The following is a 17,594-nucleotide window of genomic DNA, read 5'->3' as shown; positions in this document are numbered from 1 at the left end:
ATTGGGAGCATAAGCTTTTGTGGGTAAGAACCTCACTTCTTCAGACTTGCATCTGAAGAAGTGAGGTTCTTACCCCCGAAAGCTTATGCTCCCAATACTTCTGTTAGTCTTATAGGTGCCACAGGACCCTCTGTTGCTTTTTGAAAAGAACTAAGTACTGTTTAAGTAAACAAACGACACCTTATAGGGCCATTAAATACTGTCCCTATTTTAAAGAGGTGGGAAACGAGAGGTTAGAGACTTTCCAAGGTCAGCCAGCCATCCTGGTAGGGACACAACATAACTTCCTGATTCTCAACCCAGTTAATTTTTATTCTGAAGAATCCCATCTTTTAAACTTCACCCCAATCAGTGGAGCAAAGCCCTTTTAGATAGGTGTAAGGGGAAGTTTACTCTAGTATTCTTAAATAAGGTTCAGAACTGAATAGTTAAATGTTTTCTGTTTACAACAAAGCCCTCTTGATCAGACAGCTGTTAACACTATGTTTAGTGCAACACACCCTCACGTTTTTTTTCTTTTTTTTTTTTTTTTTTTTTTTTTTAAACAATTCTTCCAACTGATTTGCAGTTAGACAAACACATTAAGTGGCTTGGTGCTGCATGTTAAGCTGTGTGCATTACTGCTAATAAAAGTTGCTGTATGGGAAATTCAAACTCTACAAACTTAACATTCTCTTAAAATTGCTTTCAGGCTTGATATATTGAATCTTTAGGTGAGTGGGAAGATTTTTCAAAGGTATGCAAATTAAGAGGACCTGTTCACTCATGTAGTCTTGTAAGGGAAGGATTCCTGCAACAACCCATTCTGTACTAGCAAATAACTCCTGTGGGCACTGGCCACTCAGTTCAGTGCCATTCTGTAAGTCTTCTCACAGCAGCTGTTTGAAAAATTAGTATATCTTAGCCAATTTGTCTGTGCTGAAGATGTAATGTACTGAACAGAAAGATATAAATAAAGAGCAGTATCTTACAGTACTAGAATAATGCTTTTCAATGTCTTAAATAAGTACCGTCTGCTCAACCTATGGAAAACTACTGGGTTAAAAGGGCAAGGCATCTTTACAGTATACATACTTTTCATCCTTGCCCCCATTCTAGCAGAAGCTTGCAGAGGTACCTAGTACTTCATTGCTGGAGCTCTTAGTTTGTGTACCTATGTGTTACAGAGGTCTGCTCCTCCAAACAGCTGGTAGTGGACATCTATAGTATAGGGCAGGGTAGTCAATAGGCAGACCCTGAAATCTTTTTTTATTATTTATTTTATTATTTTCTTCTCTGAAGTCTGGACTGTGACTAGACCTTGACAAAAAGTAATTGACTATCCATAGTACGTAGTGAGCATCCACAAGCAGATGGCAATGCCAGCCTGGATTTCCTGACTTTCAGTGACCTCGGCTCCCTAGTGACCTCAAGCCTTGGGTGATAAAAGGGCTATGCAGAGAAGAAACATTGGATATAAGCTACAGGGAATTCAGACAGCCTTTTCCTTTCCTGTAGGTTTGCCAGCCTTTGGGAAGCATATAGGCCCAAGTGACATTGTGCAATAATGCAGGGGTGCTCAGATGGTAGATCGGAACAATCATACCCTCCCTTCTTTCTGTTAGCATATACATATTCCATCAATTTCAACTCATCCCATGCAACTGCAAACACAATATAGCAATAGCTTCAAGAAGGAAATGTAACAATGCTGTAACCACTAAAGAAATTTTTCACACTAACAAATTAAACTGTGATAATTCACTCATTGAAAGCAAAACAACTGCTATATCAAGAATCCTTATCCTTTTCTATTTCTTACCAAATATCAATTCTTAGAATGAAAGCTGTAACAAATGCTGGGTTCTCAAAAACCCAACTTAACTTTTTTGATTTGATACTCATCAGTTTCTTAAGTCTGCATTCCAATCTGTCAGTGGGTACCTTTGTGCAACCTGTTAATTAACTATTTTGCAAATTCAATGGAAAATGTGCAGAGTTTTTAAACTTTGCAGCACCTATCTCTCTGATAATCAGTCCCCTGAGCAAAGGAAGTACACAGTCAGAAGAGCTCCTTTTATATAATGCACAGATGTCAGTACTCTAACAATTATAGTTAATTACACACACACCAATAAGAACATAAGGTTGCAAAATCAAGCACTCAAAAAGAGCACTCATTTTGTCCCCTTTTTGGTATGTATTATGATTAGGGCTGTCAAGCAATTAAAAAAATTAATCGTGCTTAATTGCACTTTTAAACAATAATAGAATACTATTTAGTTCAATATTTTTGGATGCTTTCTACATTTTCAAATATAGTGATTTCAATTACAACACAGAATACAAAGTATACAGTGCTCACTTTATATTTATTTTTGATTACAAGTATTTGCACTGTAAAAAAACAAAAGAAATAGTATTTTTCAATTCACCTAGTACAAGCACTGTAGTGCAATCTCCTTATGAAAGTTGAACTTACAAATGTAGAATTATGTACAAAAAAACCTGCATTCAAAAATAAAACTGTAAAATTTTAGAGCCTGCAAGTCCACACAGGCCTACTTCTTGTTCAGCCAATCGCTCAAACAAATTGGGTTACAATTTGCAAGAGAGAATGCTGCCCACTTCTTATTTGCCTGTTCTCACTTTCAGGTGGCATTGTATTCACATGGCACTGTTGTAGCTGGCACCGCAAGATATAGATCCATATGTCCCTTCATGCTTCAACCACCATTCCAGAAGACATGTGTCCATGCTGATGATGGGTTCTGCTAAATAATGATCCAAAGCAGAACGGACCAACGCATGTTCATTTTCATCATCTGAGATGCCACCAGCAGAAGGTTGATTTTCTTTTTTTGGTGGTTTGGGTTCTGTGGTTTCCGTATCTGAGTGTTGCTCTTTTAAGTCTTCTGAAAGCATGTTCCGTGCCTCGCCCCTCTCGGATTTTGGAAGGCACTTCAGATTCTTAATCCTTGGGTCGAATGCTGTAGCTATTTTTAGAAATCTCACATTGGTACCTTCTTTGCATTTTGTCAAATCTGCTGTGAAAGTGTTCTTAAAACGAACATCATCCGAGACTGCTATGACATGAAATATATGGCAGAATGCAGGTAAAACAGAACAGAAGACATACAATTCTCCCCCAAGGAGTTCAGTCACAAATGTAATTAACGGATTTTTTTTTTAGTGAGCATCATCAGCATGGAAGCATGTCCTCTGGAATGGTGGCCGAAGAATGAAGGGGCATATGCATGTTTAGCATATCTGACACGTAAATACCTTGCGCTGGCTACAAAAGTGCCATGAGAACGCCTGGTCTCACTTTCAGGTGACATTGTAAACAAGAAGCGGGCAGCATTATCTCCCGCAAATTCTAACCAAACTTGTTTGAGCGATTGGCTGAAGTAGGGTTGAGTGGACTTGTAGACTCTAAAGTTCTACATTGTTTTGTTTTTGAATGCAGATTTTTTTTGTACATAATTCTACATTTGTAAGTTCAACTTTCATGATAAAGAGATTGCACTACAGTACTTGTACTAGGTGAATTGAAAAATACTATTTGTTTTTTACAGTGCAAATATTTGTAATAAAAATAAATATAAAGTGAGCACTGTACACTTTGTATTCTGTGTTGTAATTGAAATCAATATATTTGAAAATGTAGAAAACATCAAAAAATATGTAATAAATTTCAATTGGTATTCTATTGTTTAACAGTGTGATTAATTTTTTTGAGTTAATCACGTGAGTTAACTATGATTAATTGACAGCCCTAATTATGATACAGTAATTATCATATACTGTTTTGTCTAAGGTCCCTTATTCAGTGCACAGGATGGACCATCTGTAGGGATGTATCAGGGTTGTGTAGGGGAGAACTATTACCTGTAGCATGCCAGTTTCACAGGCAACCATAATTCTGGCTTTTCTGAACTTTAGAGTGTTTGTCTTTGAATAAAGTTCTTAACATATTTTTGTGCAAGCATTTATTAGATTTTTAAACAAAAGTTTCATCATGTGGCATCATACTGACACCCACATGGGTCACCAGCAGGGATGGAACCTTAAACTGCCACTTGAGCAAAGGGGCTAACTGACAGTAATAGTAGATTGCCATCTTTTATGTGGACCAGAACTAAGGGAAGATAGGGCATTTTGCAAGCGTCTTTCACAGTTATTTGCTGACAGCAGAGGAATGCTGAGACTAAGGAATCTCAGGTTCCATTGCAGGCTGTGGATGGGAGTGCTTTCTAGGGGACAGACTCCTCTGCCCTTTTCCTCAACCGTGACCCTTTCAGCCCCAGTGCTTAATTTGTGCCAGGGCTCTGCCCCAGCACCTCTTCTGTCAGTGGCATGTAAGGTGTGACCTTGCACACATCATACGTGCAAAGTCACGCTGCCCCTCTTTCTTTAGAAATTAAGCACTGGTCAACCCCATCTCCTCCAGCCCATCCCTCTCCCAGTTCTGTCTCTTCCCCACCCCTAATCCTAGTACCACTCACACCTCATCAGTCTCCACTCTTCAGGCTTCTCGTTCCCATCTCCATCCCAGTCTCTTGCCCACCCATTTCCAGTTCCCCTCCAAAAAAAGCCTTATCTCCAGTCTCTTTGCTAAGTCAGGCCTAATTCCCTCGGTGCTCCTCATCCAGTCTGTCTTCCTCCTCCCCCTGCCCATGTTGCCTGTCTCAATTCCCCCCCGAGACTGCTCATCCAATCTCAGTTTGTTTCCTCCACGCAGCTCCTTATGCCAGTCTCTTTCCCCAGACAGTCCCTCCTGCACCCCAGCTCTTCGTCAGATTTGTCTTCTGTCCCTTCCCCCGCCCCCCACCGCAACTAGTTTTCAGTTTCCTTGCCCAGTCAGTTGTAGTCTCTCCTTCTGCATCTCAACTCCCAGTCCCAGTTTCTCTCTCCCTCCCTGCAAGCCTTTAGTCCAAGTTTCCACCTCTAGGCTCTTTGTCCCAGTCTGCTCCCTCTGTCCCCCACAGGCCCAGCACTTGTCCTTTCTGCATTCGAATGCTGCTGTGGTGTGGCCACAGCAGCCCAGACTTACAATTGCAGGGAAAGTCCTCATCCCCAGATGGAACTTGACTAGTGTGGACTGAATCTTTGGGGAATTTAACTGCTAAAATCTTAGAAAGCCTTACTGAGCATGTGCCAACTGCAATTTTTCAGAGGTACATAAGTTGGCCAAATTTTGACATTTTCACAGGGATGGCAGAAGATCTATCCTGACACAAAGGCCACCACCTGTCGAATTTCAAGTCCCTGCTCCAAAGCATGGGGCTGCTAGAAAAGAGGTAGCAAGTGTTTGTTTGTTTGTTTTTTAAATGGGCAAAATAAGCTATTTTTCTCTAGTATCAGTCTCAAACAGCTGAACCATTCTGGCTGACGTTTTTCCAAAAAGATTCAGTCTGAGGCAGACACCTAGCATGGAAAATTTCAGCCCAAACAGTTAAAGTTTGGCAAAGTTACAAGCTACAGAAGACAGGGCCTTGTAATGGAAAGTGTTAGGTAATCTTAATAATAAGCAGCACTACCAGCCCAGCCATTAATAATAGGATATTTTATGGAAAATGCTTGATTTGGCTTATTTGGAGGAAAAAAGTGTCTTAAAAGCAGTAAATGTTAACAAACAGCATATTTTCCCCAAGTTTTAGATATACGGACTTTCATTATTTCATGGTAATAAAGTGGGGTAGTTTTAATAACATACCTACATCTTAGATATTGCTTTTCATCAGTAGATCTCAAAGTATTTTACAAAGGAAGTATATATCATTATCCCCATTTGACAGATGCCAAAACTGAGGCAGAGGTGAAGTGACTTTAAAACACCTTCTCTTAGATGCTATGGGGGAAAAAAATGTTTTCTTAAAGTTTGTCCTCTGTGACGAGCACATTGTGGATAAGGATGGAAAATTCAATATAGTAATTTTTAAATGCCATTCCCCAAATCAAACATACATTTTAAAATAAAATATTTGAAACTCACTTACTTTCTTTACATCAAGAGCTGAGTGCAAGGGTCTGCATTTCCACTGCAGCAGATTCTGTCCTCAAATACCTGAAAAAGTAAATAAAGTGCCTATTTATAATCTATCACACTGCTGAATTCTTTCATTTTTAAGAAGTCTTTTCTTTCATTGTGTAACTTCATTTTTCAAAGCAGTCTTTGCTCGGTGCCTAATATCAATCTTCTTATCTGCTGATCTATAGAAAGTGTTACAAGGACACTGTCAGCTTGGAAAAAAAATTGCTTTTCTGTCAGAAACTTTCATACCCATTCTAGTTTAAAGTAACACAAAACATTATTATAAGAAACAAGTTACACACCCTGCAATCCCCCACATTTTTTTTTATAAGTTTGCTGTATATTTCTGTGCAGTCATGTTTCTTTCCGGACAAAGAGATTCTGATGTTGACACGGGAGCTGACATGCTATTTAAAGAGCACAAAAGAAAAACTGCAATATTAAAAATCTGTTATTTTAAAAAAATAATCAAGTTGATAGTATTTCTAAAACCTGGTGGAAACATTTTATTAGTGCACAAGGTTTTTTTTTTTTTTTTTAGGTAAATTTATTTCACTACTAATAAAATTCCTATTACTTTACATACAGTAAAATAGATTATAGTATTTATCATGTATATTTTATGTATAAAATGTTGCTTAATATTGTTAGGAACTGGATATAACAACTTAGTGTCACATTGTCAAATACAGAAAAGAAAAGATCTTGAGACTTCTAAAGCAGAATAAAGATGACTTGTAAGAGTCACATTATGAAAAACAGAAAAGATTTTAAATGGTACGACTTGTAATTTCAAAAATATATACACAAAAAATTAAGGCATATTGTTTTGCTATGGCAGCAAAAACTAAGTACAGATATCAGAATCATAAAGGAAGTGTTTTGAATGAACATACAACTACTTATTTAAAATTCCCAAAGTAAAATATGTTAGAGAAACTGATTGAACTGATTTTCTATCATTAAACAAACCAATTCAGTTGATTTCAGTGGGAGTTGAAGATGCTCAGTGCTTATGGAAAATTAGGCATCTTATTTAGATGCCTAAATATGGATTTAAGAACCTAACTTTAAGCACCTGTTTTTAACAATCTTGGCTATTATTTTTAAGAGAAACATTACCTTTAAGATATTCCACACTTGCATGGGACAGAGCCTTCTAATTCCCGGAATGGATTTGTGCCTTTGCCAATACCGCCACTTGGAGGAAAAAGACAGTTACCTTTTCCATAACTGGTGTTCTTCAAGATGTGTTGCTCATGTCCATTCCATATTAGGTGTGTGTGCTCGCCACATGCACCGGTGCCGGAAGTTTTTCCCTTAGCAGTATCCGTAGGGGACTGGCTCTGGCACCCTCTGGAGTGGTGCCCGCGTGTCCCGGTATAAGGGGCGCTGCCGGCTTCCCTCTCACCCTCAGTTCCTTCTTGCCGGAAACTCTGACAGTGGGGAAGGAGGGCGGGTTGTGGAATGGACACGAGCAACACATCTTGAAGAACACCAGTTATGGAAAAGGTAACCGTCTTTTCTTCTTCGAATCCTTACTCATGTCCATTCCATATTAGGTGACTCCAAAGCAGTACCTTTGAAGGTGGGTAAGAGTTAATGGTTGTGTAGATTGCAACACAGCTCTGCTGAACTCAGTGTCGTCCCTGGCCTGCTGAGTGATGGCATAATAAGTGGTAAACGTGTGAACAGAGGACCACGTTGCGGCTCTAGAGATGTTCTGGATAGGGATGTGCGCCAGGAAGGCTGCCAAAGACGCCTAAGCTCTCGTCGAGTGGGCTCTGACAATCGAAGGTGGTGGAACCCCCGCCAGGTCGTAACAGGTCCTTATGCACGAGGTGATCCAATTGGAAATCCTCTGCGAGGACACTGGAAGACCCTTCTTCCTGTCTGCTGTAGCAATGAAGAGCTGAGCTGATTTATGGAAGGGCTTGGTACGTTCTAAGTAAAAAGCCAAGGCCCTTCAGACATCCAGCGCGTGAAGATGCCTCTCTTTACTGGTTTTGCGCTGTTTGGGACAGAACACGGGGAGGAAGATGTCCTGGTTCATATGGAAGGTGGATACCACCTTTGGCAGGAAGGCTGGGTGGGGCCACAGCTGAACTTTGTCTTTGCAGAAGACCGTGTACAGCAGTTCTGAGGTCAAGGCTTGAATTTCAGAGACCCGTCTCGCCGACATCACCACCACCAGGAACGCGACCTTCCATGACAGGTGGGAAAAGGAGCAGGAACTCAGCAGCTCAAAGGGCAGGCCGGTGAGCCTAAAGAGGACCAAGTTATGATCCCACTGTAGAACAGGAGCCCGTACCTGCAGGAAGAATCTCTCAAGCCCTTTCAAAAATCTGACTGTCATGTCATGGGAAAACACCGCCTGTCCTTGGATTGGTGAGTGAAAAGCAGAGATGGCCGCAAGATGCACTCTAATGGAAGAGTGTGCCAGGCCCTGGTTCCTCAACTGGAGCAGATAGTCCAGAACATCCTGTATGGAAGAATGCAGGGGAGAGATGCCACGCTCGGACGTCCAGCGGGAAAACCTCATCCACTTGGCCAGGTAAGTCAGTCTAGTTGAGGGCTTCCCACTTCCCAGGAGGACCCGTTGGACTCCTTCAGAACAGGTCTGCTCCTTCGGGTTCAGCCAGACAGCATCCACGCCGAGAGGTGGAGGGACCCGAGGTTGGAGTGTAGGAGCCAACCTACACTCCTGTGGTCCTGTGACAGCAGGTCCGGTCGGTTAGGCAGGGGCCAGGGAGGGGACACTGACACGCTCATGAGCATGCCAAACCAATGCTGGCAAAGCAACGCTGGGGCGATCACAACAACCTGCACTTTGTCTCTCTTGATCTTTGCCAGGACCCTGCTGATGAGTGTGGAATCGGAGGGAGCACGTACATCAGGAAGCCACAACAGGAGAAAGACATTGGAGAGGGAGCCTTTGCTCAGACCTTGCCAAGAACAGAACCGGTAGCATTTCCTGTTCTGTCTGGTGGCGAACAAGTCCACTTGGGAAGTTCCCCTTCTTTGGAAGATCATGCAGGCTACCTCTGGATGGAGCAACCACTCATGGTGAGAGAAGAAGTCCCTGCTGAGCTGGTCTGCCAGCATATTCTTGACGCCGGGAAGGTGACAAGCTTCCACGTGGATTTCGTGGCTGATGCAGAAGTCCCATAGATGGAGTGCCTCTTGACAGAGAGCCGATGGGCGCGCTTCCCATTGCCTGTTGATGTAGAACATCGAGGCTGTGTTGTCCGTCAGGACTCGTACCACCTTGCCCAACAGGTGGGGCAGGAAGACTCCGCATGCCAGCCGGACTGCTTGGAGCTCTTTGCCATTTATGTGCCACTTTGCCTACTCCGGGGACCACATCCCCTGTTTCTGGAGGTCGCCGAGATGTGCATCCCAGCTAAGGTCCAAGGCGTCTGACACCAACTTGATGGAGTGATGGGAGTTGTTGAATGGAACCCCTTCAGGACTGTCCTGTGGTCGGTCCACCATTGCAGCGAGGTAAGTATCGCCTGGGGAATGGCAATGATCTGGGAATCCAGCCAAAACCGTTCCCAGCCATTGTTGCAGGGGCCACATCCGGGGCCTGGCATGGTGGACCGCAAACTGGTAGTGGTGGGGCCCCACTGTAAACTGGAGGAAGCGTCTGTGTCCTTGAAAGATCGCTATATGGAAGTATGTGTCCTTCAAGTTGAGGGCGGCATACCAGTCTCCCAGATCCAGGGAGGCGATAACAGAAGCCAGGGAAACCATGTGGAACTTTAACTTCTTTAGGTATTTGTTGAGGTCTCGCAGGTCCAGGATGGGCCGTAGACTTCTCTTGGCCTTTGGGATTAAAAAGTACTGGGAATAGAACCCCTTGTTCCTGTAATCGAGAGGAACTTCTTCCACTGCACCCAGGTGTAGCCACCCCTCTACCTCCTGTGCGAGGAGACTCTCGTTAGAGGGGTCCCTGAAGAGGGATGGGGAAGGTGGGTGGGAAAGGGGGGTAGAAAGGAACTGGAGGGTATAACCCTGTTCCACTGTGCTGAGGAACCATCAGTCCGAGGTTATAGTGGTCCAAGGAGGGAGGAAAAGAGAAAGGCGGTTGGAGAACACTGGGACAGATGGATCCAGGGAATAGTCTGGTAGGTCGCCCTCGGGCACATCCTCAAAATGACCATTTGACTCCTTGCCTGGCACGGGTCGGGCCCGACTGGGCAGAGGGTGGAGGCAGGTGGCTCGGACATTGCCTGTAGCCGTTGGCTCATTTGTGGGACTGGTCCTGCCGAGGCTGGCTCTCCTGGCCCTGCGGCTGTTGCGGTTTGAACCGCTTACATGCTGGGGCTGGAACATAAAGACACAGGGTTTTCAGGGTGGTGCAGGAGTCCTTGAGGCCATGCAATTTGCTGTCTGTTTGCTCCACAAATAGGGGTCGGCCATTGAAGGGCAAGTCCTGCATTGACTGCTGAGCCTCAGAGAAGAACCCAGAGAGGAGCAGCCAGGCAGCTCGCCGCATAAAGACAGCGGAAGCCATAATGCGGGTAGCAGCATCAGCGACATCTGATGCCGCCTGGAGGACCACCCTGGCTGTGGTCGTGCCCTCATTGAGGGTCGCTCGGAACTCCTTCTTGGAAGCCTCGGGGAGCGACCCTTCGAACTTGGCCATGGCTTGCCACATATTAAAGTCATACCGGACACGGAGGGCTTGGTGGTTGGCCACTCTCAGCTGAAGGCTGGAAGACCAATAATTCTTATGTTCAAAGAGATCCAGCCTCCTCGAGTCTTTATTTTTGGGGGTGGCCCTGGTTGCCCTTGCCTCTTTTTGTAGTTAACCGCCTCTATCACAACGGAATTAGAGGCTGTGGGAGTATAAGTACTCATGCCCCTTGGTTGGCACAAAGTACTTGCTTTTGGCCCTCAGAGATATGGGCCAAGGAAGAGGGGATCTGCTACAGGGCATTAGTGATTTTGCAAACCCCTTCATGAAAGGGTAGGACCACCCTGGCAGGAGCCGACGAGCAGAGGACATCAAACAGAGAGTCAGAGGGCTCTTCCAGTTCCTTTGCCTGAAGCCCCAGGTTGGAAGTGACCCTCTTCAAAAGTTCCTGGTTCGCTTTGGTGTCATCCTGAGGAACTGGGTGAGGGGGCCCCATGATAGCCTCGTCTGGTGACTATGAGGATGATGCTGGTGCCGCGGGAATCTCCACGTCCATTGGTGGTCCAGCAGCTTGCTCCCCGGGTCCTCCTAGACCTGCGGAGTCCTTCCCCCTGAAGCCTCAAGCACTGGAGGGGGACGGGATACCGAGGCCGCTGGCCTCTCCGAGGCTCCCGACACCAATTGGGGAGCTTGGGATGGTTGGGTGAACCCCCAAGGGTTCCACAGGTACTATGGCACCAGCCACTGCCCTTGGGGCTATGGAACAGGTTTCGGTGCCATCGATGGCGGCGTCACTGTAGATACCGCAGCCAGGGAACATCGCTCTGTGCCGGAGCTGTAAGCGGAGTGGTCGGTACTGGGCAACCAGGAACAGGTGGAGCGGTGGCTCCTGTCTGACTGGTGCCGATCGCTGTGCCCCGAAGCTGACCTGTCCAAGAGAGTCGGGCGTCTTGGTTGGGGTTTCGGAGACCGACGGTGTTCAGCGGACCCAGCAATCCACACCTCATGCTGCCTGACCGGGACCAGGAGCCACTACAGGCCAGCTGTTGAGAGGTACCTCCTGAAAAGGGCAATCTCCTAGGAGACGGGCAATGACAACTGGGCGATTGGTGGTCTCTGCTCCCCGATCAGTCCCGTGATCGGTACCGGGCTGTTGGAGACGGTCGGGGCCAGTCCCTGAGATCTTGCCGGGTGGCACATGCCCCAGAGGGTCTGCGCCAATCCACCGGCGAGGAATGCCTCGAATCCCTCGATCGGTGTCCCCAGTGCAGGGACTGAAGGGGACTCCACTGAGCCTGCCTCTCTAGTCCCGAGGCATGACAGCTTTGCACGGGCGAGCAATGGTGGGACGTCCCTATCGATGGGGAATGGTGCCGCTGAGGCAGGGACACACGCATAAATTCCAAAGTGGGTTTTCCCTGAGATCGGGGTACTGCTGGAGCCGGTGTGGACAGCACCAGGAGCATCAGGATCTCCTGAGCTGCTTGAAGGGCTTCAGGCGTCGACGGCACCTGAAGCTGGTCGTGGCCTGCTCCGCTATCTGGAGTCGCAGGCAAAGTAACGGCACCTGAAGCTGGTCGTGGCCTGCTCCGCTATCTGGAGTCACAGGCAAAGTACAGGATGGGTTGCACCGCTCGACTTGAGCTGGGGCCTGACTTCCTGAAGGAGGCGTTGAGCTGCCCGGCACCAGTCGTGGCTCACCCCCAGCCCTCCCCTTTCCCTTGCGGGAGGTAGGAGATCATCCCTTCACAATCTTCTTTGGCTTAATGACCGGAGCCATGGAGGGGCAACGGTGCTGGCTCATGTACGGTGCCAGCAGAGCACTGCACACGGAGGCCACGGTGCTTGGTGTGGAGTTGGACCACTGCTCCAGTGCCAGAGTGAGTGCCAATTCCATTAGGAGCGCCCTTAGACGAGTTTCATTCTCCTTCTTCGTCCTAGGTTTAAAGGACTTGCAGATACTGCACCGCCTAAGCACCTTAGGCAGCTGGTATGTGGATCGCTGACAGGCATAGCCGTTTACAGCAATTGCAGGGCTTAAAGCCTGTGGACCGGGGCATGCCCCGTCCCCTGGCTGAGTCCCGTTCAGGACTAACAAAGAGTTGAAAACTACTACTAAGGGTTTAACTAAGAAACTACTAACTATAACTATTTTACAGGTTTTCAAAGTTTGCAAGAACAGAGAACGAAACAACACTAGCCAAAGCAGATGTTCCAGCACTGTCACTGGCGGCAAGAAGGAACTGAGAGTGGGGGGAGCCAGCAGCGCTCTTTATACTGTGCCATGTGGGCACCACTCTAGAGGGCGCCAGAGCCGGTCCCCTACGGATACTGCTAAGGGGAAAACTTCCGACACTGGTGCATGTGGCGAGCACACACACCTAATATGGAATGGACATGAACAAGCACTTGAAGAAGAACTAGTTTTTCTTAGCTCCAAGCAGCAAATTTTGAGGACCTGAGTGAGTTTTTACTGTCCTCATGCCAGTAAACTCTCATTGGCCAAAATGTAAGCTAGGCTAAGAACTACTATGGATGCCAGATCCAGAATTCCTTAAAAAGTCATCTCTTATCACCTAGGTTTTGAAACAAAGCAGGTTTACTTCCTGAATTGTTGGTCTCAACACTTCCAATAGGATTTTCATATGGCACTTAGAATATCTCAGGGGTAGGCAACCTATGGCACGCGAGCTGATTTTCAGTGGCACTCACACTGCCTGGGTCCTGGTCACCGGTCCGGGGGGCTCTGCATTTTAATTTAATTTTAAATGAAGCTTCTTAAACATTTAAAAACCTTATTTACTTTACATACAACAATAGTTTAGTTATATATTATAGACTTATAGAAAGAGACCTTCTAAAAAGGTTAAAATGTATTACTGGCACGCAAAACCTTAAATTAGAGTGAATAAATGAAGACTCGGCACACCACTTCTGAACGGGTTGCTGACCCCTGGAATATCTGCTTCTTCTCCTTTTAAAATAATTAGAGGATCCATGACTGGGTTACATGAAACTCACACAAGGGAATGGTTCAATTTTTCACAACTGAGAGGAAAATACCTGGAGAAGTTTTCCCCCCACAGCCAGCTATGATAACTTGAGTAATTTTGTAGACATCTATCATGCTATTGAACCAAACAACTGCACTATGTCCTTACCTATAAAGTAAAAAGCTATATTTGCTATGAATACAGTGCAACCTGTCTTAATTGACAAATTGGTTGTTTAATAGGGGTGGCCATCTAATAAAAAGGCAGAACAGAATCATACTTGGTCAATTTAGATTCACCCCTGCAGACAAAGCTGTCCCGGTGGTTACCTAAAGGCACACTGCATAGCACAATAAGGAGTAAAGCAGCATTATTAGATCAAAGTATAGAAGACCTGGAAAAATGAGCTAGGTTAAAGATGATTGGTGCCATTTAACTGCTGCCTTATGTACGTGATGATGTGGAAAGGATGATGAAAACACATTTAAATTGGGCCACTCTCTTAAAACAAGAGGTGTTTCACTAAGTGTGGTCTCTTGTCCAAGTTTCACTGTATTTTTTTGTAGTGACTGACATTTTATTCCAAATATTTATTAAGAGAAGAAGTTGTTGAAGGCTAGGAGAGTCTGAGATTCCATTATACACAATGAATGGAGCATGTTTATTGAAATTTCCATTCTGCCTGAGGAAAAGGATGTCATGGGAAAGGAGAAAAAACAAACAAAAAGACCAGTAGGTTTTAGGATCAGTATCCCCTAACAGTCCGATACCTTTGTTGTCTTTTACAGCTCTCAGTATTTGAAAAGTTGTTCAAAACTGAAGCCTAGAAACCAAAAAATTACAAGCCAATCTGTTTCAACTCACAGCAAGAAGGGTCAAAGTTTAACTTTACGATGCTCCTGAAACAATTTATGGCAGTTGGATCACTCATGTTAAAATTGTCTTTGCACGCAGCAGCTGCTCTTAAGCCACTTTGTACATAACACATTCCTGAACTTATTTGTGAGTGAAGAATAGCCTAAAGACCCCAACACTGACAGCTATTTAATTCTCTAAACACCAGCTGTTACGTACAAGGTGTAGCCAAAACAACAAGGAGTCCTTGTGGCACCTTAGAGACTAACAAATTTATTTGGACATAAGCTTTGGTGGGCTATAACCCATTTCATCAGATGCATGGAGTGGAAAATACAATACTCAGGTACCCAGCCACTCCCAGTCTTTATTCGGGCCTAATTTGATGGTGTCAAGTTTGCAAATTAATTCCAGTTCTGCAATTTCTCGTTCGTTAGCACTACAAAAAGTATTTTTCCCTCTGTTGATATTCACCCCTTCTTGTCAACTGTTGGAAATGGGCCACATCCACCCTAATTGAATTGGCCTCATTAGCACTGACCCCCCACTCAGTAAGGCAACTCCCATCTTTTCATGTGCTGTATATTTATACCTGCCTACTGTATTTTCCACTCCATGCATCTGATAAAGTGGGTTATAGCCCACAAAAGCTTATACCCAAATAAATTTGTTAGTCTCTAAGGTGCCACAAGGACTCTGCGTTGTTTTTGCTGATACAGCCTAACACGGCTACCCCTCTGAAAGATGAAGCCAGTTTTGTACCTAGCAACTTTGAACAACGTTTTGGTAGTTTCATTTAATCAAATCAGTTGAGGGGGTTATGAGGTCAATCACCTCTATGAAAGCATTACAGTATGGTCACTGCAAAGTATCCATCTCAACATGGATTAATTTTGTTTTACTACATATTTATTGCATTTAATAACCAAGATGGCAATGTAATTAAAATGCTTTTATTTATCCTGACACTACACCAAAATAGAGGTTGTATTGTACTCTTGGCCACTGTGAACAGTAGATGCACACGCGATCAGTATTTAACCTCATACTTTTTAAAGATACCAATTGCCTAAATTTGAACATTCAAGTTTTGTTCACAAGGATAAGAATTAGGTAGATCACACTCATAAGGAGCCTCACTTAGCCTTCACTTATCAAAACCCTGGTGCCAGATTGTCTCCTCCTGCACATAACTTTCTAAGAGGAAAAAAAGATAATGTTCCTGGGGCTTTCATTTTGCAGAAAACCAAAGTCGATCCCTCCTCCACAGTGGACAGGAGCTAACAGGAGGGGGGGGAAGAAGGTATAGCAGAGTGTTGAGCCCCAGTATTTGGGGGCACAAATGCCATGTCTCCCCTCTTCCTTTCTAGCATGCCTTGTAATTATACAGCCATTCACTCCCCCATTACAACTGCACAACCCCACCCTTTCTAGAGACATATAAAGTACAGAATGGAAGTTAATGGTGACTAAAGTAATAATTCCTGCCACATCTGCCACTGCCCTGGAGAGCATGCCACTGACTACACCCCATGTTTACCATTCATCCTGCTCAGCCAGACATACACCTACAGTGTCTCAACCACATAGCATTCACATGGTAAGGCTTCCATCAGTTCAAGAAGTTCAAGCATTCAGTATAGATGCAGCTTCTTTCTTTAACTGTTAGTTTTGGAAATCCCAGTATGTGTTTACAAAGAGATTCTCCAAGAGTAATTCACAGTAGATTATGCATGCATGGCTCACACAAAGAGCCTCTATTACTCAAAGTTTTAAAATAACCACATTAACCCCCCCCCACACACACACACACAAAATTGATTTCCTTCTGTGGCCTTCAGGCCCCTTTACTGCAGGTAGCCTTGTGAGTTATTGCTATTACCCTGGATGAACTCCATAGCACCTTTGGCTATCCAACTCTAGAGTTGTCATGAATTTTTGAATTTGCTCAGCTGCAACAAGGATGAAACGGTGTCATTAATGTGTAATTATGTATTGTGTAGTTAGTAAGTGAAAATTCTCACCCTTTGCAGTTGTGCAAAATCTAAGAGTAGTCAGTCAGTTGAAATCTGTCTTGTTACAGAAAAAGAATTCTGTTCCCAATTAGAAGACTATATAGGAAATTAAGTATTGCCCACAGTAATAGCCACTCCACTGGCACTGATTCCAGAAAGTGTCAGTAATTCCCCATGCCACCTTCAGGTAAGATATCCAAAGAGCTATCACGACACTCTGAATTACAGAACAGAAGAAACAGGTAATATAAAAACTAAGATCTGCACGGAGACTCTAAGTAAGATACTGTAGCTATATCTTCACATGACTGAGAATGTCCTAGCATACACTTTACCCCCATAGAGAAAATACTAATCAGCTGTCACACTAAATACCTAGTTGTATTTCAACTGCTTACAACAGAAAAAGCAATGATTGTATAGCAAGTGCATGATATAGCATCTACTTTCCCAAATTTTCCAAACCCAGTGTCAAAACCTACCATAAAACAACTGTCATATCACTTTTCGGGGCTAGTGCTTTATGTATTTTTTGTAAGCAGTCTTTAAAAAAAAAAAAACCTCAATACTACATTAGTGAGTCAAATTGGAGACACTCACATTGTTTTGCATGGTATATCAACCATTAGCTATGGTTTAATAAAAGTTGAAGATCACCCTCTGAAATTCTTGTGGGGCTTATCTTTATGCTGTCAAGAATTAAAACTCTGCTGTCATCCCCCACAACCAGGCCTTTTGATTCCTCACAATGGTATGCACAGGTGTTAGTAACCCTGGCTGAGATGAACTGAAATAAAGTAAAGTGAGCATATCCTTGTGATTTTATAATCCATCACAGTCAAATCTAACACTCCATACACTTTAACACTGCTTAAACAGCTACCACATAAAAGACGCATGTCAGGAAAGACATGCAGGAGGGAAGAGAAGAATATCATCCTAAATATCACAATTTACATACAGGTATATAAATAAAACTGATCAGTTTCCAGTGCCTGTAAACACACCTATTAACAAGCACTATATTCACTTTTACAGAGTTCTCCTGAACAGAGACAGAATGATCATTTAAT

This window comes from Terrapene carolina, unplaced genomic scaffold (genome assembly GCF_002925995.2).
Source record: "Terrapene carolina triunguis isolate 2854851 unplaced genomic scaffold, T_m_triunguis-2.0 Scaffold69, whole genome shotgun sequence".
NCBI classification, from domain to species: Eukaryota; Metazoa; Chordata; order Testudines; family Emydidae; genus Terrapene; species Terrapene triunguis.
This window is presented reverse-complemented; position numbering follows the sequence as displayed.